The sequence below is a fragment of the Lactuca virosa genome, chromosome 2, assembly GCF_052849685.1.
Source record: "Lactuca virosa cultivar CGN04683 chromosome 2, Lactuca_virosa_CGN04683_v6, whole genome shotgun sequence".
In the NCBI taxonomy this organism is placed as follows: Eukaryota; Viridiplantae; Streptophyta; class Magnoliopsida; order Asterales; family Asteraceae; genus Lactuca; species Lactuca virosa.
Genome location: NC_136427.1, coordinates 88,499,200 through 88,523,750, shown reverse-complemented (window position 1 = coordinate 88,523,750; position 24,551 = coordinate 88,499,200). Strand labels below are relative to the sequence as shown.

General features: G+C 35.6%; 1 pseudogene; it reads right to left on the bottom strand.

Moving 5' to 3' along the window:
* Nucleotides 1-18,260: 18,260 nt before the first annotated feature.
* LOC145159273 (malonyl-coenzyme A:anthocyanin 3-O-glucoside-6''-O-malonyltransferase pseudogene) lies at nt 18,261-19,815 on the bottom strand (annotated as a pseudogene).
* Between the last annotated feature and the right edge of the window lie 4,736 nt (nt 19,816-24,551).

Here is a 24,551-nt window from a genome sequence, read left to right as displayed (position 1 = left end):
TTTCTGATATGTTTTACTTCTCTGTTTAATGAGGACACCTATTATCTAAAAAACTAAATATTGACATTGCTTTTCAATTTAGAAAAAATATATAGATATGAAAACTTTTCTGACATGATTTCCTTAGTGTGTAAAAACATGCCCACCTTGTTATCCTTTGCAAACTAATAACCATGCTACTTGAATAAAACTATAAATAATATTTCCATTTCCTTTGGCATGATATTTCGTTTGTCCACTAGTTTTTGCTTAGTCCCCACTTGACACGCTATGAAAATTGAATATTTATTTATTTATTTTATCCATTTTGCCTTTTCACAACATTAAATCACCATATGTGTACATTAAGTTCCCAGTTAACCTATTATACAAGAAACTAATATTTCTTGTAGGTTTTATTGTTTTTTAAGGTTTTCCAAAGTAACATGCAATAATTCTTGTATCAATGTTGTTTTTTAGAAAACTTGATTTGCTATTAGAAAATATCTTTTCAATTTAGACTGTCTATTAAATATTCTGTTGTGAATTTAATCTTTAGCGAATAATTATTAGAAATTTTATTTTGAATTTAAAAGGATAAAATTTAATCTTCAACGAATTGTTATTAGGATTTCTATTTTGAATTTAAAATGCTAATTGTCATGTTAATAATAGATTATTAATGAATATGTGTTTATTCTGTTATTAATTTGTTCTATAACATAAACCATTAAGTTTTCTTTTGTTATTCTGTGATGAATCTTTTGATACAACTTATTATTTATGTTTTTTTTTTGTTTTGCATTCACAGGTAAAAAGAACTCACAAAAGAAAATAGGCGAAGTAGAGAAAGAAATATAGTCAACACCAAGAACAAAAAAATAGTAGAATGCATAGAACCTATATAATTTCTTTGTCTATTTTTAGTATAAGTTCACATTTGTATGTATGTTAATATTTTGTTATGACTTTAGTATATACAAATTTATGTTTATATCTATATTCAATAAATAATTTGTTATGTTATTAATACATATGAATTTATATATGTATATACTGTTGTGAATATGCATTTGTTAATTGGTATTTGGAAAGTGCATAATATATTTTATAGTGAATATTAGTATAATATATTCTATAGTGAATATTATTTCGAAATTTAAGTTATAACTCAAATTTTAAAAATTTAGTATTTTGTGAATATATGAAATTCAAAAAATCTGAAATTTAAAATTTAGAAAATTTAAGAATCCCAAAATTTCTCTTATTTCCATAATTATTTCGAAATAAAATTACCCTTTTACCCCTATATATTGTTAATCTAATTTTTAAGATTATTTTTTAATAATTACCAAAAATAATTTAATTAAAGGAAATGATTGGCTGAGAATCGTTCTCACTTTATTTAGTGTTTTTATTTGAACCATCCCATATATATATATATATATATATATATATATATATATATATATATATATATATATATATATATATATATATATATATATATATATATATATATATATATATATATATATATATATATATATTACAAGCATATTCTTAAAGAATGTAATAAAAAAGGTTGTGTATATTCTTCAACATATTGTATACGTTAATGTTTTATGTTTTAAAAATTGTTGTTTTATGTTATTAGAAAGTTTCTTATGATTTTAGTATATATTCTTGATTATATAGCAAGATTGTTTCTCAAAGAATGATATGTTGATGTGTATTCTTCAACAATATTCTATTTTTGGTGCAAATTGTTATTATTGATGCATTAATATTATTTGATAATGTTTAATTTCAAAATAATCTCTTAAAAGAACTCATATTCTTTAAGAATGAACTCGTATTCTTGAAGAATGAACTCATATTCTTCTCCTCTATGGATTAGGAGAATTCTTTAATTCTTCAGTATAATGCATATACAGACATTTCTTAGATATATAAGAATTATTGTTGATTTTGATAATGAAATGTTTTTTTTTTTTAATTAAAATAGTTATGTTCTCCTAAATTCTCCCAACTTCCTTACTAGGAGGTAATGAAAATGTCAAGTATGCCCTTATAATTATGATTTTAAATTTTCTTTTATTAAAAAGAAGTGTTTATGTATATTATGTTCCACTATAACTATTGTACACCATACTATCTTAGCCATATACAAATCTAATCTAATGGTCCAAAACTTGTCATACACTCACAACTCACACAATATTTACAATTCACATTTGATCTTAACCCTATATATATATATATATATATATATATATATATATATATATTAAGAAGGAAATATTTGGTAGCATGGTAACAAGTGCATTATCAGTATGATTTTTGGAAAATTAGAAAAATGAATCTTTAAATTATACATAAATAATATACTTTTGCATAAAGAAAAAATCCCAAAAAATGGATCGATGATTCATTTTTGCAATGATTCACTAAGGTTGTATGAAAAATGAATCAAAATTTGATTCAATAAAAAATGAATCATCAATGTTTTTTTTGAGAATTATTATTTTATTTTTTTATTTTTATGGATCAAATATTTTGTATTATCTAATTATTCATTTCGTTGGTTGACGAAAAAACGTTGTGTTCTTCTTATCCTCATACGAAATATTTACTTTTTATTATATATTTATTTATATATATATATATATATATATATATATATATATATATATATATATATATATATATATATATATATATATATAGGGGTGTGATCCGTTGAGATCAAAATTAACTCATTAAGAGCATGATGTCTTCTTATCAATCTCATTAATGTTTAATTTTTTATGATATTCGAAATATTAAAAAAAAATGTCTAAAAATTAACATAATAAATTAAGTTTTCGGATTTAAAAAAAAATTATTTTTTGAGTTTTTAACAAATGCAGATTTTTTAAATATTTTAAGATGACATGAAAGAATTTTTTTAAAAAAAAACTACAATTTTTTTAAAAACGTTGATTTTTTAAAATTCTATAAATTAAAAAAATGAAATATTAAAATAACTATATTCTTTTAGTCACGAAAATGAACGTTTTAGGTGCATACATGTATATTTTTTTTCAAATGCATATATGTATATTTATTATACTATAATATTTGTAACTAATCATAAAAAACATATTTTTATTTACTAATCAATAAATACAATAGTACAAGTATTATATTCAAGACAAAACAAAATATAAAAAACAATATATGCTACAAAATTTTCAAAGTGTTTTCATATCTTCGTGTCAAGATTTCCATATTTTCTTCAACTTATCATTTTCATCTTTTCAATATTTTCCACAAATTTTTCCAAATCTACAAGAAAAGTTTTAAAAAAAATTGATTAATACGAGAACACTCACAAAAATACATATGTATATATCATGTAAGATTCACATTTAATTATATTATGTAAGATACACATTTGATTATTCATATGCCATTGTATATTTTAAGATTCTAACATGAAATTCACAAGAAAAATAAGAAAAATTTAACGAATAATTTCACACAAAATGCATGTGTGCATATAGACGTAATTTACATGTGATTCACTTGTAATTTACATGTGAATCACATGTAATTCACAGTGATTCACTTGTGATTTACATGTGAATTACATGTGATTCGTATGTGAATTACATGAGATTTACATGCGAATCACATGTAATTCATATGTGACTCACTTGTGATTTACATGTGATTCGTATGTGAATTACATGTGAATCACATATTATTCACTTGTGATTTACATGTGATTTGTATGTGAATTACGTGAGATTTACATGTGAATCACATGTAATTCATATGTGATTCACTTGTGATTTACATGTGAATTACATGTGATTCATATGTGAATTATATGAGATTTACATGTGAATCACATGTAATTCATATGTGATTCACTTTTTTCAATCATCATTGTACAAAAGTATATGAACTAAAATGAATAATTGGAAGACAACCACATCTTTGAGAAAAAAGGGAAACACAATGCAAAAACCTTAATAAGCTAAAAGAAAATTTGATGAACAAATTTAAACTACCCTTTCAAAAAATGTAACCCGCTCAATGAAAAATCAACAAACATAAAATATAGATCACTAATTTCGATGGAAAAGTCAAATAATATTTAGTTCTAACCAAAATCAACAATATATAAGTTACAAAATAGTGTGGTGATTTGCTTTTAGAGTTTTAAATACATACCTTCGTGTCACTGAAGACCGGTGGCAATGAAGCCTAGATCGCTGGAGTATTTAGGATCTAACATTAATCGGTGATATTGACGATGAAAGCTGGATCAATTGTCAAATTAGATCTCAAAGAGGAAAGGAGACGTCAAGGAAGAACTTAAGCGAGGAGGATACACCCTCCGGAGGTGATGCGACGATGGGAACAAGGAAAGAGATAAATCAATTGTTGAAATTGACGGTAGATCGGTGGCAATAACCGGCAAGGAAAAGATTATATAAATCAATTGCAGTAACAATAAGAAACAAATTGTAGAAATCGACTGCTAGGATGAAGCCCGATAACCAGAGGAAACTGATGGGAGTTGTGATCGTCGAGGAGACTGGCGGGAAATGAGCTACAACTTATGGTTACCTTCATCGAGGAGAGTCAGCTTGCAGATCAACTATCGACAGTCGGAGCATTTGTTACAAATCCGACGACCCGAAGATTAGAGAGTGTTACAGTCGGATGCGGGATGAAGGGGAAAGAGAGGCAGGACGAATGGGAATGGGGGAGAGAGGAGTGTAGGGGTTTGACGTGATAAAATGTCTGACTTGTGCTATCGCTGAAATGCCCTTGATTCATTTTAATTGGATGCCCCCGTGCCTTCTTTTACCCAAGTATTTACAAAACTGCAACAGTGCATCCTAACCGTTCATTATTTTAATCTAACGACCATTTTTTGGTTTTCGGGTTCTCACGAAACTATGAGTTCTCAAATGATCATTCCTCTCTCTCTCTCTACATATATATATATATATATATATATATATATATATATATATATATATATATATATATATATATATATATATATAATAGATGTTTTATTTTAAGGAATGTACAAAGACATTATTTTAAGGAACTTATGTAGTTTTTTTATAGTATTATTGTTTGAAATATTACACGACAGATCGATAGATTCTAAACAGAAAACCAAAGTAATGAACACAAGAATGGATCAATGATGTCGAATGATTAATAACTCCTACCTCAGAAGAGCTCGATGAAGAACTTCGACTGTAGAGGTGTGCTGGGATTACAATGCAAGTAATTAATGAGAACAACTACTAGAAAGCTATACATGCATGCAATATTTATATGTTAACCCTAATGATTATCCACTTTTGGACAGGCCCAAAACGGGTAAACTGAATGGACTAATGACCGAGCCCAAAGACGCAACACTTAGACCCAACAATCTCCCCCTTTGCGTCAATAGAGGCGAGAGACTACTTCGGTTGAGTGACTTTGGTCTTCTTAACAACCTTGAACAGTCGAGGGATGATCGCAAGAAGCGTTTGTCGAAATTGAATATACCAGCGAAGCATATCAGTGAACAACTTTTTATCAGCTTCGCTGTTCTGATTACACCTATGAATAATCTCCAAAATATGCTCCAGACAGGCGGTGGAGAATAGGTGTTTCTCAATCAGAGCGAACAGGCATTTTTGACCTTTGCTCCTCATGAACATGACAGTGTGAAACTTGGGATCAATCTTTCCCTTAATCATCACATTCACATCGCATGCCCTTCCTATCGGCTTTATAGTGGTCTTCGTATGAATGGCTGAAGCAATCTCCTGATCCATCTTCGCGACTTCATGAATGTAGCAAACGAGCATTCGCTTGATGTGATCGATAATAGGTTGATACTCCAGTGGATTGCTTAGCAAAATATTATTAAGAAGTATCCAATCATGAGGATTCAGGTTCGGAGGGGACAGCAAGGGAAATCATATGAACTGAGCTATCAGAGCCTCAGGTCACTTTGAATTTTATGTTGATGAATTTGCCTGCCGAAGTGGGTTTCAACACCTTGACCGTTGTGATTTTCTGATTGCTCCAGGTCAGGTATTGTGGCTGAGCAAACTCAAGATAATACTCAAGCAAATCCCGATCTACCTTCGGGTCTGGGGAAGGAATGCTGACCGTTGACTCAAAACAATGAAAAATGAATGCCTTTTGGGTGATCAGCATGTCAAACTGCGAGTCCTTGGAGTTCTCAAGCCCGAACGAAAGAACCGGTTCGAGCCAATGAGTGCTCGGTGCATCAATAACCCCTCTTAGGAGCGATTCCATAGTCCATTCAGGAAACATGGACTTCTTCTGTTCTAGAAATTCTTTCGCTTTCAACCCCTTGTCAAGAAGTTCCTTTTCTCTCTGAACCTTCTCCCGAATCTCTTGATCAATGGGCTTGACTTTCCGATCTTCAATTTTAGAAGCATTCCCTTCTGTATTCTCTTCCGTATCATCGTCATCGTTATCCACATCATCTTCTCCAATATTCTTCTTTCTCTTGTCCCTCATACTGCCCGAAGCTTCATTACCCTTCGGCTCAGTAGTGACTTTCGGTTTTGGAGGTGGTTGAGATTGGGCCTTGCCTTGAGTAACCTTATCTCCCCCTTGTTTCGGAGGAACACCAGACGCCGAAACACCCTCGATTCGGCTCAAAACATCCAAAGCAGGTCTCAGCTTTTCAGCCAAGTGGCGTCAGATGGAGATGGTAAGAATGGAGTCGTGGGCTTCCAGGAGATGTGAGAGAATTGAATGTACATCGCCAACCGAGCTTTTAATCACCTCCCGCTCAGATTTTAATTCTTTAATCTCTTTTGTGGCAGTCTTGAGCTTGAGATTCTGAATTTTTAGTTGTGAAGTTCGCTTATCCAGCTCATCCATCACCTTGTTTTCCACAGCAAGCTCAGCTTCAAGTTGAGTCAGACGAGCATCAACTGAAGTGTGAAACTCTTTGTTAGCAGCTGCAATTGCTTTGCGGGCTTCTTCAAAATGTCTCTTTTCGGCCTCCAGTGAACACTTAAGATGATCTACCGATGCATTCACTATTTGAGCATTTTTCTGAGCAGCCTCTTGAAGAGAATCAAGAAAGATTTGGGCCTCTGAAACTAGTTTTTTGACTTTTGCGGTTGCCTGCTTGCAATCTTTGGTGGACGCTTCAACTGTAAGTGAAGCTTTCTGGAAGGTTAAGGTTGAGGCTTCAATTGCTTTGGCAGTGTTAGAGATGGAGGCCTCATGTTCTTTGACAACAGAGGAGAACAAGGCTTTGAGTGTTGCCTCTGAATATGCTCCGGCAGAAGAGGAAGAGAGCAATTGATCAAGCTTGTCAGTTACAGCCTTAAGATGCTTTTTGGTAACAGGGGCGTCATCATCTTCATCACTCTGGACGCAATAAGGACTGAAGTAAGTGGAATCGAACTCCATGTCTTCACCGCCAAGAACAGGTCCATGGGATGGAGGAGGGGATAAAGGTGTTGAGGTAACAGGAGGATCTAAACCAACAGTAGATGCCCCCGTATCAGATACGTTGACATGAACAGGAGGTTCAGTTGGTTGAGTGGTTGTTGTAGTAACTGTAGTGAACAGTGGGGTTGGAATTGGGATTGAGGTAGCAGTGGTAGATGAGATGGGTGGAGGACAAGGAGTGATAGTAATATGAACCGAATGTGGAGGAGGGGAGTTTCGGTTGCTATCATTAGTGGGCGAGGGTGGAGGCGAATTACCTCTAGGTGGACTGTCGGTTTCAGTAGCTTCATCATCACTTGACTCAGGGTCTGGCTGGCCATCGGAAGGAACATACTCAGGGTCATTGGTAGATGGGGAAGGAGACTTCGGTCTGCGAGCTTGCTTTTTGGTCTTGCGTTTCTTTGGAGCAATAGGCTCGGCTTGCTCTGATTTGCGTTTCTTAGGGGTCGAAATTTTAGAGGATTGACCCACCTTTTCCCCTTTGTTATCAGGCTTCTTCCCTCATTTTGTTGACTTGTCTGCAGCATCTAATAAGCTTTGCATCTCGGGAGTGAGTTGGCGTGGACCCGAAGGAGGCAACTTCCTGTAATCAGCAATGACGTTACTTTCACTGGAGACACTCATTGATTCAGGAATAGAACCGATGTACATGAACTTCGTTGGGTCAGTCACAAAGATCTTGACCGTGTGAAAAGTCGCAATAGAGGACCGCAGAGCACCTTCCATGACAGGAATATGAAAGGTCTGAATAGCTCTATTAGTGACCAACGTCCAGAAACGACCGCGGGAGATCTCAGAATGTTTTGTGGAGGAGTTGAGACTCTACACCAATTGTGCCCATAGAATTGACCCGTAATCCAGATTTATACCGTTATAGATACCATAAAGAATGGTCAGGAATCCTTTACTAGCCCCATCCGACCCTGCAACACGTTCTGCTAATGCCTTGTAGAGAAGGGTAAGAAGACCATTCCACTGAGGTGGAAAACAGGACTTCTTGAACTTCGTCACCGTCGTCAGAACATCTGTGTACCCCATGTCGTAGAGCATTGAAAACAACTGGGTCGTAGTGATGAAGTCCGGTGTGATGACAGAGGCATCTGCAGCAAGCCCTAGCAGCAAACAAAATCTTGCCTTGGAAACAGAGGTCTTTTGATTAAAGATATCAAAGAATATCCTTTCCTTGCGCTTGTCGTATGAAGCAGTGAAATACACCTGGGATAGAAGAGACATTGGAACATATTCGACCTGTGTGAGTGCAATCACCAATGGAGAATACTTGAGACACTCGACAACATGTAGCATGTACGAATCGTAGAGAAAAGGATCCAGTTGAACGATGAGGTTCTGATTGGGTTTGATCGTGAGCAAAGAGGATGACACAGTTTGATCTTGGACAGATGATGATTCCGCCATTGTTTCAGTGAGGAAGAGGAAGATGAACAGTAAAGAAATCGCCGATTTGTTCTTTGAGAGAGAGAGAGGAGATTTGGTAAAGTAGCCCAAGAGGTGTGAGAAAACCTTTTATACCGTCGCTAGGAGAGAGAAAAATTCGTTTGTGATGATGATTCGATCTCTGAAACGTCGCCAGAAAAAGCGGGATTTGACAGCCCAGTTATGTCAGTCGGCATGAAAGTAGGTTCCGTTTCAAATTCACGCGCCTTTTCGACCTTATCTCCTATTCAAATTTTGAACCGTTTCAACTTCATGCTGACTCACCCTAATTTGAGTAAAATAAATCGTGACTCCTCCTTTCTCTTTATACGAAAGAACCTTCGCTCCATATTAGAGTGACTAACCATTGCAGTTAGAGCCGAAAGCACAAATATGGAAAAATGCCATTAGTACCACAAACAAGAGTTTGGAAAATCTTAAGGACCTTCGTGCAAGAGTGTGCCAATGAAAAAAAAATAAAGCAAAATATTTGTGGGATTTAAGTGATGTCTATTTAGACACGAAACTAATGATCCCGGGCACGAATCTCTGCCTTCAAAGTCAAGAGAGACTGAGAAGTGTCTGTGTGGTTTCCCGTGAAATACGATCAAATGTTTGTAAAGAAACATTTAAAGGCATCTTTTCAATTATAGGCGTTATAGGGTAGCTTACCTTCAACCGAACCTTGATACTTGAAATAAGACCGAAAGTCGGGTGAAGTACTTGTGAAACCGATGTGGTTTGTTGAACAAGTAGGTTTGAAAATATATCAAGTGACTAGAAAATAGTAAGAAATATCAAAAAAATAAACTGGATCTTATGGGAAGAAACGTTCTGGTGTTAGACAGTTTCATAAAGATCACGCAAAAAAAGAAAAAGAGATTTCGTGAGGTGACAAGTAATAGCTTGAACATTAGACTGTTCACCGTTAATTCATTCAGGGTGTTGGATTTTGGGTTTCACTTAGCTCGTGGTAGACGAAACTAAGATCATCAACACAGAAATTGTGTAACCATAAACCTCAGTGGTAATGTCTGAGAGTCTCAAGGGTTACGAATGTGGAGCAAAACAGAATGGAGAATAGTGAGGTGGTTAAGGAACCGAAAGTACCTCTGCTATATAAGAATGACAAAGCAAAAAGCTCTTAACTCATTATGAGAAGAGTAAGGTAGCTCACGACTTGAGTGATTTTAACATCCTGATTAGGAAGAAACGATTTGTGTTTATCGAATCATTAAGGCTTTACTCAGAGACATGGAGACTTCGGTCTACATGCAGCAGCATGCTTCTAGGGACTCTTAATTAGTACATAGAGAAGAATGTTATACCTGCCCCAATGTCATTGTGTTTCGCTTCCTTGAACTTGTATTAAGTTTGAGAATTTAAAAAAAAAACTTAAACACTAATAGAAATATTTTTGTAGTTTTTGGATTTTTCTTAAAAATAATAAAAACAGAAAAGAAAATATTTTTGGATTTTTTTGGATTAAACAGAAATGAAAACAAAGATGAAATATAAGCACACGAAAGAATAAGAAAGTTTTACAAAAATGTACAACCGAAACCATACCTTAGAAAAGATGAAGCGAAATAGACCGAGCGTTCGGTTCATTTCGGTTCCTAAAAATTTCAAGAGCCGAAATATACCGAGCGTTCGGTTCATTTCGGTTCCTAAAAATTTCAAGAGCCGAAATAGACCAAGCGTTCAGTTCATTTCGGTTCCTAAAAATTTCAAGAGCCGAAATAGACCATACGTTCGGTTCATTTCGGTTCCTAAAAATTTCAAGAGCTGAAATAGACCGAGCGTTCGGTTCATTTCGGTTCCCAAAAAATTCAAGAAGCGAAATAGACCGAGCGTTCGCTCTATTTCGCTTGTTCAATTTTAGTGAGACGAAAGGGGTTTCGGTATTGACTCTGCTTCCATCATTCCTAAGCCTTGGAGTATCTTGTTAAAGCTTGCTTCTGGTAAGGCCTTAGTGAAGATGTCAGCCAGTTGATCTGAGGACCGAACGAAGTGAACCTCAACATTTCCATCTTCAACGTGGTCCTTGATAAAGTGGTATCTCAGTGCAATATGCTTTGTCTTTGAGTGTTGCACTGGATTGTGACATATTCGAATCGCACTTTCAGAGTCACAGTAGAAAGGGATTTTCTTCATGCTTAAGGCATAATCTCTAAGTTGTCTTTGTACCCATACAACCTGCGATGTACAGGTTGCTGCAGCGATGTACTCCTGTTGACAGAGACACGCAAGTTTGTTTCTTTGACTGCCAGCTGACAAGTTTGCCATCAAGGAACTGGCATCCATCGGTTTTGCTCTTTCGGTCCAATCCACACCCACCAAGATCAGCATCAGAGAAGGCTTGAATAAAGAAGCCAGATTTTGCAGGATACCAAAGACCGATAGAGGAGGTTCGCTTCAAATAACGGAAGACATTTTTCACTGCAACCATATGAGGTTCTCTTGGATTTGCTTGAAACTTGGCATAATAGCAGACAGAAAACATTATGTCTGGTCTACTCGCTGTTAGATACATAAGAGATCCTATCATTTGACGATAAAGAGTCACATCAACAGCCAGTTTCTCAAGAGATGGAGTCAGCTTCGTGCCAAATGCCATTGGAACCTTTACTTTGGAATCTCCCGTCATGCCGAACTTCATTAACAAAGTCTTCGTGTACGCTTCCTGATTAATGAAGATGCCCTCTGGTCCCATTGCGCTCATCTCAAATTTAGTCTCCATCAACTTCCTGAATTCAACTGTTAAGCTAGCATTCGTGGAGTCGAAGATGATGTCATCGACATAAATCTGAACTATCATCAAGTGTTCACCTTCTTTCTTGTGAAAGAAGGCTAGGTCAACCGAACCTTCCTTGAATTTTGACATTTTGAGAAAATGAGTAAGAGTTTCATACCAAGCTCTCGGGGCTTGCTTCAATCCATAGACTGCTTTATCCAGAATGTAGCAGTGATCAGGATACCTCTCGTTCACAAATCCGGCTGGTTGCTCAACATATACCGTTTCTTCTAGTTCTCCATTTAAGAAAGCGCATTTTACGTCCATTTGGAAGACTTCGAAATTTTTATTTGCAGCGTATGCCAAAAAGATTCTTACAGATTCCAACCTTGCTACTGGAGCGAAGGTCTCTTCATAGTCTATTCCTTCTTCTTGGCAATATCCTTTCACCACAAGCCTCGCTTTGTTGCGAATGACATTTCCCTCTTTATCCAACTTATTTCTAAAAACCCATTTCAAACCGACCACATATGCATCCTTTGGTGTGGGAATCAGTCTCCAAACACGATTTCGTTCAAACTCATGGAGTTTGTCTTGCATAGCTTGCACCCAATCAGAATGATCAAGAGCAACATTTACCGTCTTCGGTTCAACTTTAGAGACAAACGAATTGAACATGCAGAATTCTACTTGAGAGAATAAAGCAGTTTGCTTCGCTTTCATTTGAGAGCGTGTGAGAACTCCCTCAGATGATTCACCAATAATTTGAGTTTTAGGATGATCCTTTGTCCATTTTATGAGAGGAGGGTAATTTGGATCATAAGCAGGATCCAACTCAGCATTTACTTCTTCTTCTAGTTCTGACATATCGTCGTCGTCATTTGCATTTTCATTCTCCCCCTCAAATGGCGAACCGAAACCTATGTCAGGTTCAATGCTCTCCCCCTCAAATGGATCTTCATGGGTTGAGGTTTTTGATGGATCCTCCCCCTAGAAAGGCATGTCGGTTGTTTTTGGTGTAGACGAACCCTCCCCCTGGAGTACAATGCTTTCTCTTGGAGGGTCATCAGTAGCTGGATGTACACCGGATGCAGTAGGTTCGCTTTAATTCTGCTTCTCGGTTGGTTGATGAGGCTCGCTATCCATGACTTTAGCAGCTTCATCGATGATTTTCTTCAAGTTATCGATTTTGTTATCTGCTGTTGTCGCTTATGAGTAGATCGCCTTTTCTGGTTCATCAAAAAGTAGCATGTACTCATCAAACAGATTAGCAATAGGAACCGAGACTTGACCAGTTTCTGGAAAGATTTCCTCCGTTCGCATTTTTTTCATGTAATTGCCGTCAAAAGTAACATAATAGGTTTCTTCAATCTTCTTCGAGCGTTTATTCAGAACCTTATATGCTTTTGAAGTGAGCGAATAACCGAGAAAGATTCCTTCGTCTGCCTTGACATCAAACTTGTTTCGGTTCTATTTGGAGTTGAAAATGAAGCATCTTGAACCGAACACGTGGAAAAACTTTACATTGGGCTTACGATTGTTCAAAATCTCATACGGAGTGATGGAGAATCGCTTATTGAGGAAGGATCGGTTCTGAGCATAGCATGCAACAGCAATTGCATCAGCCCAGAAGTACAATGGTAGAGAAGTGAAGCTCAGCATGGTTCTGGCTGCTTCACATAAAGAATGGTTTCGTCTTTCAACGATCCCATTCTGTTGTGGAGTATAAGGAGCAGAGAAGTTGTGAGTTACTCCCTTTTCTGCCAGAAATTCTTCAAATTCTTTGTTTTTGAACTCTAGCCCATTATCGCTTCGTATATTTATTACCACCTTTCGCAGCTGCAATTCCACTTGCTTGATAAAAGCCTTCAGCTTTGGAGTCGCCTCTGATTTCTGTTTAAGAAAGAAAACCCAGGTGAAGTGTGAAAAATCATCTACAATTACAAGTATAAACTTACTACCACTGAAGCTTTCAATAGCCGAAGCACCACATAAGTCAATGTGCAGTAGTTCAAGAGGTTCGATGACCTTTGTATTGATACGAGTAGGGTGACTCTTTCGGCTCTGCTTGCCCATCTCGCATGCTGCGCAAAGATGTTCCTTGTCAAATTTGAGAACAGGAAGTCCACGCACGTGATCACCAAGCACCAGCTTATTAATATCTTTGAAGTTGAGATGGGATAGCCTTCGGTGCCACAACCAACTTTCATCTGAGTTCGCCTTCGGTAGCAAACATATTGCTGGCTTTCCTTTTATCGGGTTGAGATTTAGAAGAAACATCTCCCTTTTCGCTCAGATTTCAACAGAACTTTCTTCATTTGTTTTTCAATTATCTCTGAGCCCTCATCGTCAAACGAGACTTTCAAACCGGTTCCTGCAACTAGTTGAGAAACATTGATGAGGTTATGCTGCAATCCTTCCACGTAGGCTACCTTTCGTATAGAGAGCTCTCCGTTAGTTATCATCCCATACCCTTTGATCGTTCCGTAAGAGTTGTTTCCGTATTTCACACACCCACCATCCTTAAGAGACCGAAACTCCCTAAGCTCTTCCCTCCTTCCAGTCATGTGACGAGAGAAGCCACTGTCAATATACCATTCTTCGTCAAACTGCTCGTCACTGATAACCTGCAAGAATTAAGCAGATTTAGGAACCCAAAGTTTCTTGGGCCCTGGTGAGTCTTTTACAGAATAGGGAATTGCAACCGAAAGATCAACCATATATGTTCTTTTTATTAATGTGGTTTCATCTTTTCGCTTGATGGTGTACACTTTGATTTTATTTTTATCTTGTTTTAACTGGTGTGTTTTATTGTTAGTTGGTTTCACAGTTGAGGTTTTCTTGGGTGTTCTATAGTTAGCTGCCTTTTTGGTCTTGTGGACTTCAGGTTCTGGATACAGCTTTCCCTTTCCTTTGACATCCTTCACAGAGTTGGGCTTTGGTTGAGAGTGAGGAGGATGGGATTTGGGACCGAAGCTTGACTTTCGGTTCTGAGCACTTGTGTTGGGACCGAAACAGGACTTTCGGTTCTTGGCGTAGTAAGAGTTAGGACCGAAATGGGTCGTTCGGTTTTCCTGACTGCATGACTGGCAGTGATTGCGAGAATGAGACTTGGCATGTGCTTCCTTTTAAAGAGTAGAAGCTTTTTCGGAGCGAACATAAGAGGGGTTTTGGGATTGCCAAAACTGCTTTCTCTCATTGAGATTTTTCATGTATCTTTTGTTCCTTTGTCATTTCTGTTCAGCAAGTTGCTCTTGAGTCAAGTGAATGTTGGCCTTAGGTTTCGCTTTCTTCTCATGAGAACCGGTTGTTGTTGATGAATCGCTGGTAGCTTTTAGTTGTACGCTTGGTTTGTCTTTTGTACCACTTGTTTTGGGTTTATCAAAGCTTGAGGGCTTGTTGAGGGGTTCGGGTATGTATCATCCCTTAACTCTCCATGAGGTTTGCTCTGACAGACCAACTGTTTCATCTGCATTATCAATGGGAGCAGACCAGAAGAAGTTATGACACCCTTCAGCATTATATTTGTCAACCATTGATGTCAACTTCGCCGTTTGCTTCTTAGTTACCACAGTGACTGCATACACTTGGTTGGGTGTAGTTTGTACCTTCTGATAGACAACGACTTTTTCTTTGAGCTTCTTTGACTTGTCCTTTGACACCCGAGCGTATTCAACCGAATTTTCAGATATGAGGGGTTTTGTTGGTTCGGGTTCGCTCTTAAGAAATTCTGAACAATCAACCACGTCTTCTACAAAGATTTCACTCATCCCACTGTCCTCATCAAATTCAGAGGTGGTTTCTAAATTTATTTTATTTTCTGAACTCAATTTGGCATTGGATGAGTCAAACTTCTATATAGTCTCGGTCTTTATTATTAATTTATCATTTTCATCCAATAAATTCTTAAGCATGCATTCATGTTCTTTAGACTCAATGAAAGATTCAATTTTGTCCAGTCCATATTTGTAGGTGACCAAAATTTCATCCGAGGACATTATAGATTCACATTCAGCAATGACTTCGTCCTCCTTAAATTCAAGGAGAGGCAAAATCATTTTATGAATCTGTTTTCCTATCTCACAATCTAAATGTAACTGAGTGATATTAGTATATAGGTGTTTAGCAATCAAACAGAAAACATTTCTTTGTTTCAAAAATTTCAAATTGTCTCTTTGCACATAAATAAGTTCATCCCTAGCCCTACTTAACTCTAACTCCTTCTACTGAATCCACATCCTTCTCTCCTCACTTTTGGAAGACGCCCTGCTGAGTTGGTCAGTTAGGTTAGAATTAGCTAGGCGAGTTTGCATAAGACTGCCACTTAAATTAGAAAACTTGGATTTTAATCCATTTAAGTCTTTTTCGTAGTTTGTTATTGGTACTTTATGAGATTCTAGGATAGTTTGTACCTTTTTGATCAACTGATCGCAATCGCTGATATTTTCACTCATGGGCTTGGCAACGAAACATTTGTCTTCCAAGACCTTCGCTTCCTCATGCTTACTTTCGGTTGTAACCATTAAGCATCTCCCAGCCGACTCAACAACTCCTTCTCTCGCCACATATGCTCTTCCATGCGAGGGTCTGCGTACCTCTTCATCCTCAAAATCTGTAGACCAAACTTCCACTCCACCGAACTCATCATCTACAACGTTTTCCTGCACAATCAAAGCATTCATGGAAGCGTTAGAAGCTTTCTTCTTCTTTATCTCCTCCAACTTTCTCATGTAGTAAGCTTCGTCATCTTCACCCTCCTTCTTCTCAGCCATCTTCCTTAGCATGCAATCCTTGGCAAAGTGGTTCTTGCCATGACAGTAGTTGCAATCGTACCCAGAGTCTCCCACAAGCTTACTCTCTTTCTTTTCATCATCCTTTTGAGTGGTATTCTTCGGTTCTTCCTTCACCTTTTCAGAACTATAGCTTCCCTGCCAGTTTCGGTTCTTGTTGACCGGGAACTTTCTGCGAGTAAACTTCTTTGGGTTTATGACCATCATAACATAGTCTTCGTTGGACAAATCACACTCTGATATATCAAATTCCTCCTCTTCGTCTGTTACATTCTTGCCTTTAGAAACAAGGGCCAGTTAACTCACACCCGAAACTACCTTCACTTCCTTTGTCACCACGCTTTCATGGGATTTGAGAATACCCATCAGTTTCGCCAGTGAATATGATTTAAATTGCTCGTGAGCCTTCACAGTTGAAACTACAGCCATCCATTCGAGCCTTAATCCATTCATGAAGGTAACCTTTTGTTCAATCACCTTCCTTTCAATACCATGCTTCATTATCTTACTGAGTAGATGGTTGAAGCGATCGAATGTCTGAATAAGCTTCTCTTCAGGTTTTTATTCGAAGGCACCGAACTCAGAGAGCAAAAGGGTCTGGATTGAGTGTTCTAGATCCTCATCGGTTGAGTACAATTCTTTCAACCTATCCCATATTTCTTTAGCTGTTGTGCATGAACTCACCAGACGAAAAGTATCGGATTGCAATGCGAACCTGATCATCCTCATGGCTTTAACGTTGCATAACACCTTGTCTTTTTCGTCTTGAGGGATCTTATCTATGTCCGCCAAGAGTTGGTTATACTCCTTTTGAGTTTTGACCGTTCGGTTTGTTCCAGAGTGAACAAATGGACCCAATGTTATTGCTTCCTAGATTAAGTAGCCATTGTCTTCGGATCCAACTACATAGTCTTTGAAGTGATGCGCCCACACTTCATAATCTTGAGTATAAAGAATGGGAATCCTTGTAGTAGATTCGATACTGTTGGAGATGTTGTTGGATTGATCTGAGAGTCATCGTGAGACATGATGATTTTTTCTGTTAGAATCAGACTCGTAACGATGAACTTAGGGTTTTATCAAACACACAATATACCGTCGACAAGAAGAAGACGGCTTCTATATATTGATAAAAGCGGAAACCCTAATGGATTCTTCAAACAGAAGATATGCGTATGTATTACACAGTCTCCCGCTCTGATACCAATTGTTGGAAATATTACACGACAGATCGATAGATTCTAAACAGAAAACCAAACTAATGAACACAAGAATGGATCAATGATGTCGAATGATTAATAACTCACACCTCAGAAGAGCTCGATGAAGAACTTCGACTGTAGAGGTGTGCTGGGGTTACAATGCAAGTAATTAATGAGAACAACTACTAGAAAGCTATACATGCATGCAATATTTATATGCTAACCCTAATGATTATCCACAGTTGGACAGGACCAAACCGGCTAAACTAAATGGACTAATGACCGAGCCCAAAGACGCAACACTTAGACCCAACAATTATCATGGATGTTGTTTGACTATAAAATCTATTACGTATTTTTATCTCCTGCGAAGCATTGAAGAACATCGGACGAGCCGTGGGCATGTGCAATAGATATCCTACATTTCAACAATAAAACCTATACAAAACTTTAGTCAAATTGTAATAAACTATAAGTTTTATAACGATACGTTTAAAAATACTATAAGTGGTTGGAATGAATTTTTAAAATAGTTCTTCTCTAATAAAAAAAAAATAGCTATGTAACAATTTTTTCAATGGTAAAAAGATATACAAAAAACTATGATTATGGGTAATAAGTACAACTAAGAAAGTGAGATTTTATTGATAACATATAAAATGTGCTCATGCTTACTAAATAGAAGATACAAATAAAGGTTGAACGTATTGATAAATCCACATTACTCATTACTCATATTTTAATAAAAGTCTCTCTTGCTCACTGAAATATGCTCTCCAATTCTTCGCTAAATATGGAAAGCAACGCATCCATTTGTTTTGCAGGAAGGGTTACACCAATTTCAATATCAGCATGTGACTCTTTCGTAGCATTAACAGAAATTGAACCATTGTAATCTATTGATATAGTCTCATGCTTTTTTGGCTTACCCCATCCAAAATCCAAATCGTAGAACTTGATCTTTGGTGTTCCGGACACAATAATCCCCGGTATCTGTGTAAATACTGCCTTAATCAACATCCCCCCATCTTCAATAACTCCATTCTTCTTCTTTAGTGTGTCGCTTAAATCATTTGTAAATAATTTGAAAGCAGTAAGAAATCCATTGTTGCTTCCTAAGATGGTGCTTTTTATTTTTGTGATAGATGCCCCTATACAGTTACCAAAATAAGTTTGAGGAATTGGTGGATCGAGGCGGGGCCTCCAATTCACAGCACACACAAGCCTTTCTAGGTCATCCTCTCCCTTTTTTTCTCCAATATGAACATATGATTTGGCTATGCAATGCCATATATAAGCACATGCCACAGAAAAAGATGATATGTATCCATGTTTGGGCAGTTGAGTGAATAGCCAGTTCTTTATCCCACCGATTTGTGCTTGGGTCAAGACAATGGTGCCCCGAACGTTATCAGTAGGTCTAAAACGATGACGAGGCTGGTATTCCATATTAATAGCTGGAAACCCGGGTATATTTAAGGAAATTTCATCTAATGAGCTTAGGTATTTAAGCACTCTTTCATAAAACGGTAAAGATCCCCTATCTAAGAAAAACTCATCTGTTCCATGTTTAGCAATTGAGCTCCACGCCTCGAGGAAATTATACCTTGTGCTTGCGTCACAAAGGGAGTGGTGGTTTGTGAGCCCAATACAGAAACCAGAGTTAAGAAAAAGTGTAACTTGCACAGAAAAAAGTGGGATGATAAGGTAGTCAGATACTTGTTCTGCACGTCCAAGTAGAGGTACAAGTGGATAAAACATGTCACACTTACGAGGATGATTTCCTGTAAGATCATTGAAATCAAGAGTAGACTCGGCAATGGTAACTGCAACAGAGTCGCCCTCTACATGACGGATTTCAGGTTTTTTCTCTACACTTGGGTTAGGAAACAGAATTATGTTGCCTGCAAATGGGAAGAAGTGTTGAAGAGTGATTGATAATGAATTTTTGAGGTTCGGCACAATTGTTTCCAAGAAATATTCTTTAGAGTGAGTGGACTCATAGAAGAAAGTCTGGTGGACCGGGATGTGGGATAGCCACATCATGTCCAAGAATGTAAGCGGGAGAGACCTCTCCCCAACGGTGGCAGGAGGCGGAGACACCCGACTATTCTCAAGAACGGTAAGCATACTAGTTCTGGCGTTTGTTTGAGTTAGTGGTTTGGATTATGCAAAAGTTTCGGGTTGATGGCAATTTATAACCATGATAACCATGTGTTAATTTTTTAATAGTAAATATGAAAATAACATAACTCGTGACCTTACTTTCTTAATGGAAAATAATCGTTACAAAATTTGTAAAAGCAGGATTTTGATCTCAAACAGAATCGATTTAAGTGAATTTCTTTTAGGACCAAAATTATAGTTTTCTCTAAAACTTACTATCTCCGTCTCATAATTGTTGTCAATTTTTTTTTTTCCTTTTGATGTGTTTATTCTTTAATTTTTACCATAAATATTTTTTCTCCGTGTTATAAATTACTAGATAAAACTTATAACAATCAAAATACATTTAAATTACAATTCATTCATATATTTGCATCAACTATTATACATCAAAAAATATATATATATTTAAGGTTAGAGTTGAAAAATAAAAACTTCAAAATCAAAAGTGGAAAACAAATATGAGACCGAACGAGTATTATTTTTATACATATATTTTATTAATGTAATCTTTTTGCAACTTTTTGTTTACTTTTTTAATCTTATTTTATTATTTCTAGTAGTGGACTCGGGTAAAACGACAATGACGATTGATATATTTTTCGAAAATATTTTCCAAAAAACACCTAATGTATTGTTTGATGAAGGTGAATATTTTGGAATAGTATTTTGTGTTATCATATATGCCTTTTAGTGTATTGATATTTTCTGGTTGTGCTAGTATGTTTTCTCTTACGTTGGATCCATTCTAGCAAAAAATGAGCTACATTTTCATCTAGCATGGTAATGATACCAACGCAAAGTGTTAATGGTACCAACACATGTCATATTCCAGAAAACACCTGGTAGATACAAATTTTTATTGATCGGTTTTACAGATGGGTGTGTAATTTTAGTATATTGATCGAAAGTGAAGAAATGGAAAAACAAAATGTTTACAGGCCGTACGTTTTAATATTTTAATCGTTTGTGTGTTTGTTTTATGTGTTTGGGTTGCTTCTTGATTAATTTAGAAAATGATCCAAGACCACTTATGGAATGTTTGCTTTGCTTTGGAAAGATTTGACAATTTAGAATATGTGAAAGAAATATTAATTTTAAAAGATTATATTACAAAGGAATTGAAATGTGACGAATAACTGTCGCGAAATGCAGTAAAATTAAAATTATTTTGTATTTTTTTTCTTTGTGATCACATCAAAAGAATTGAAGTACGACGAATGAAATGGCACATTTTTACACGCTTTATAAGATTATGCTCACAGCTCACATAACCCTTTTAAATACTTATAAGAATATATAAAAATACTTATAAGAATATATAACATAACTTCTTAACAATCTTTTGTTCACAGAATATATATATATATATATATATATATATATATATATATATATATATATATATATATATATATATATATATATATATATATAGTTCGGTTCCGGTGAGGACTCGTGATGACACCTTAAAAACTTGAAAAAAAATACAAATCATAAAATCGAGAATACTATTATATCCGAAAGAAAAAAAATTGGAAATTTTATTTTGCATCATTAAAATTGAATCATGGATCATAAAAATGATTCATCCTTCAATTTTAATGATCCAAAAAAAAAATTTCCAATTTTTTTTCTCTCCGATATATTACTATGCTCGATTTTATGATTTGTAATTTTTTTATATTTTTTTTCAATTTTTTTTAGGTTTCCTCATGAGTCCTCAGTTTAAAAAGAGTCCTCATCCGATCTTAACTCTGTCTCTCTGTCACTACTCTCTCTCTCTCTCTCTATATATATATATATATATATATATATATATATATATATATATATATATATATATATATATATATATATATATACAGAGAGAGAGTAGCGAGAGAGAGATAAAGTTAAGATCGGATGATAACTCTTTTTAAACTGAGGACTCATGAGGAAACCTAAAAAAAATTAAAAAAAAATATACCTGTGGGAACCACGTTTAAAAAAGTAATTAAATTTTTATAGTAAAACATAATTATTTATCAATTATTTTGAGTAAAATATAAATTAAACATGATTTTGTAGGATTTTAAATATAATCAAGACGAATTTAAAATATTATCAAGACGAATTTAAAATATAAATTAAACATGATTTTGTAGGATTTTAAATATTATCAATTGTCGGCAATCATAATCAAGACGAATTTAAATGTCTCTTAAAAATCAAGGATTAAATAAATAGTTGCCTAACTTATTATTAACATTACTACTTTTTAAATAATAAAAAATAATAAGAAAATGACAAGCGACACTAATAACTATTCTTTTATTAGTATATATATATATATATATATATATATATATATATATATATATATATATATATATATATATATATATATATAGTCCAAATCCGCTGAGGACCGTGAGAACAATTCTCCATCACTCATTGCAATAAGGGAAACTCATAAAATTAATTAACGAGAAGTAGGCTGGAATAAAGCGTGTTTGTTGCGTCACATGATCTCGACTGTTAATACCCCTTTTTTTAAAAATGCTTGGATGGGTAGTTTTTTTGGAATGGAATGACTTTTTTTTATTAATAAAACTTAGTTATGAACGTACAACGAATGAGAAGATAAACGGGCAACAAGTTGCCCCGCTAAAACTTTTTGTATGTTAAATCCCATTCTTTTGAAGACTGCGTCCATAGATCTTGGGGATATAACATTGCTATGCATGATCCGTTGTACTCTATTAAGAAGCTCCACCGCATCCGTCGCAAGGAAACCAAACGTATCAAATGCAAATGGTATGAACACGTCTTAATTTCAATGCACGATTTCTCATGTTTTGTGACATTGCATTTACCAGCTTTTATTGCAACCTGGCCCGCCGTGAAACCCCCGACTGTCAAGCCTAAGAGAGGGGATACCCCTGTAAGTTATGTACGTGTGTGTTTCCCTCCAACCCATCCAAAAATCAAAACGTCAGCCGGTTTAAGGGTTGACCTTCCTTCTGTCGGGTCAGTCAAGAAATTCACAAGACCCTTTTTCTTAGCAGAAACTCTGACACGCTTAAATATGTCGACCAAAACATCCCTAACCATATCATGCATGTATTTGAAACTCATGAGTTCTTTACAATGAACTACATGCTCTCCAAAAGAGTCCAAACATGATTTGCGGCACACTGGACATATCTTGACAGCTGGGAATATTGGGATCATGAGTAGATATTTGAGGATTGTACAATACTCCACAAGAGACATATGTTGGCTAAGCCCATCTATAGGGATATCTAGAAGAAAATCTTCAGCATGTGGTGCACGTAAACATTGGAAAACTGCTTTTTGCAGAACCGTCATGATGAAATGCACATTCATATTTTGGACAAGTTTACTAAAAAGCACACTCTTAGTGTACTCTGGGATTTAGGAGGGGGTGTCCTTAGTAGTAAAACTGCTAAGGTCAATGTCTGGAAGCTTGTTACAAAGAGAAGCTAAGGCACAAGTATAATCAGAATCTATACCATGTATGCCACTATCCCATAAGATGTGGTATTGCAATATCTAAGATTGGGACCTTGAGGCAACAAAATCATGTGAGATAGCCTCTACTGCCGAGTATAAACTCAAACCACCAAACCTAATGGGTAGAGAAGTAATTCTCCATTGTATGTCACCAAAGAAAGGGCCACCACAGACCACAATGTCCTCAATCGCCCCACGCGACCCATTGTTAAAGAACAACGATGACTCCTCCATGTGAGTGGGTTGGCACGTCCTCAGCTTAAAGAAAAGTTTAGCAATACCTATACAAGACTGAAGTAGGAGGAGCTCACTCTGCGAGTCAAACAATTGTGGAAGAAGGAATATCAAATTCACGGCGTTTTAAGCTCTTTTTTTGGCTAAGCTACTAATGAAACTAGCATCTCTACTAACAATTCCCTCGAGAAGTTTCACCCCCAATGGCGGCCTCCTGATGCCAACCGGCCTCCTGTAATTTGAATAGTATAGTTTGTTGTTTGGATAATATCAGTTTCGATCATATTATTTGGATCATATCAAGTTTTCACACTGATTTCGTTCACAAATAAATAATTTTTTGTTCATAAATATTTTGTATCAAAATTATTATAGAGAAAAAAATTATTTTGGATCATTTGGACCAAAATTCTGTTGAATAATAACATTTTGGATCAAAATTATATTAGATATTACCATTTTACATCATTAAATATTTTTATATATCTCATCTTTTTATCACAAATATTTATATCATAATATTTTAAATCATTACATTTTGGATCCAAATATTTCGCATTAAATCATTACGTAGACGATGACACGAGGGAAAAAAAGTCATTAATCGTCGATTTCGAACAAGTGAAAGCCCACCTGTAGTTCCATGAATGTGAAGGCTATGGAAAATGTCTTTCTTGTGAAATTAACACCAAAAAATCTCCAGAAAAGGAATATTATAATTGTTTGTTTTGTACGTAGCATCCATCAACACCACGTGTGGAAATGCTTGCCATATCTGTAACGATATTAGGTGCATAAAAAATAGCTCCTCTAACTCGTTGGTACTTTCATTTAAACGATACTCGTAATTATACTGTGCAAAATGTGCATGACATTTTGTATCCGGGTTCTACCTTTTATATTGAGGGACTTATGTAGTTTTTTATAGTATTATCATGGGTTTTGTTTTAACTATTAAATCTATTAACTATTTTTATC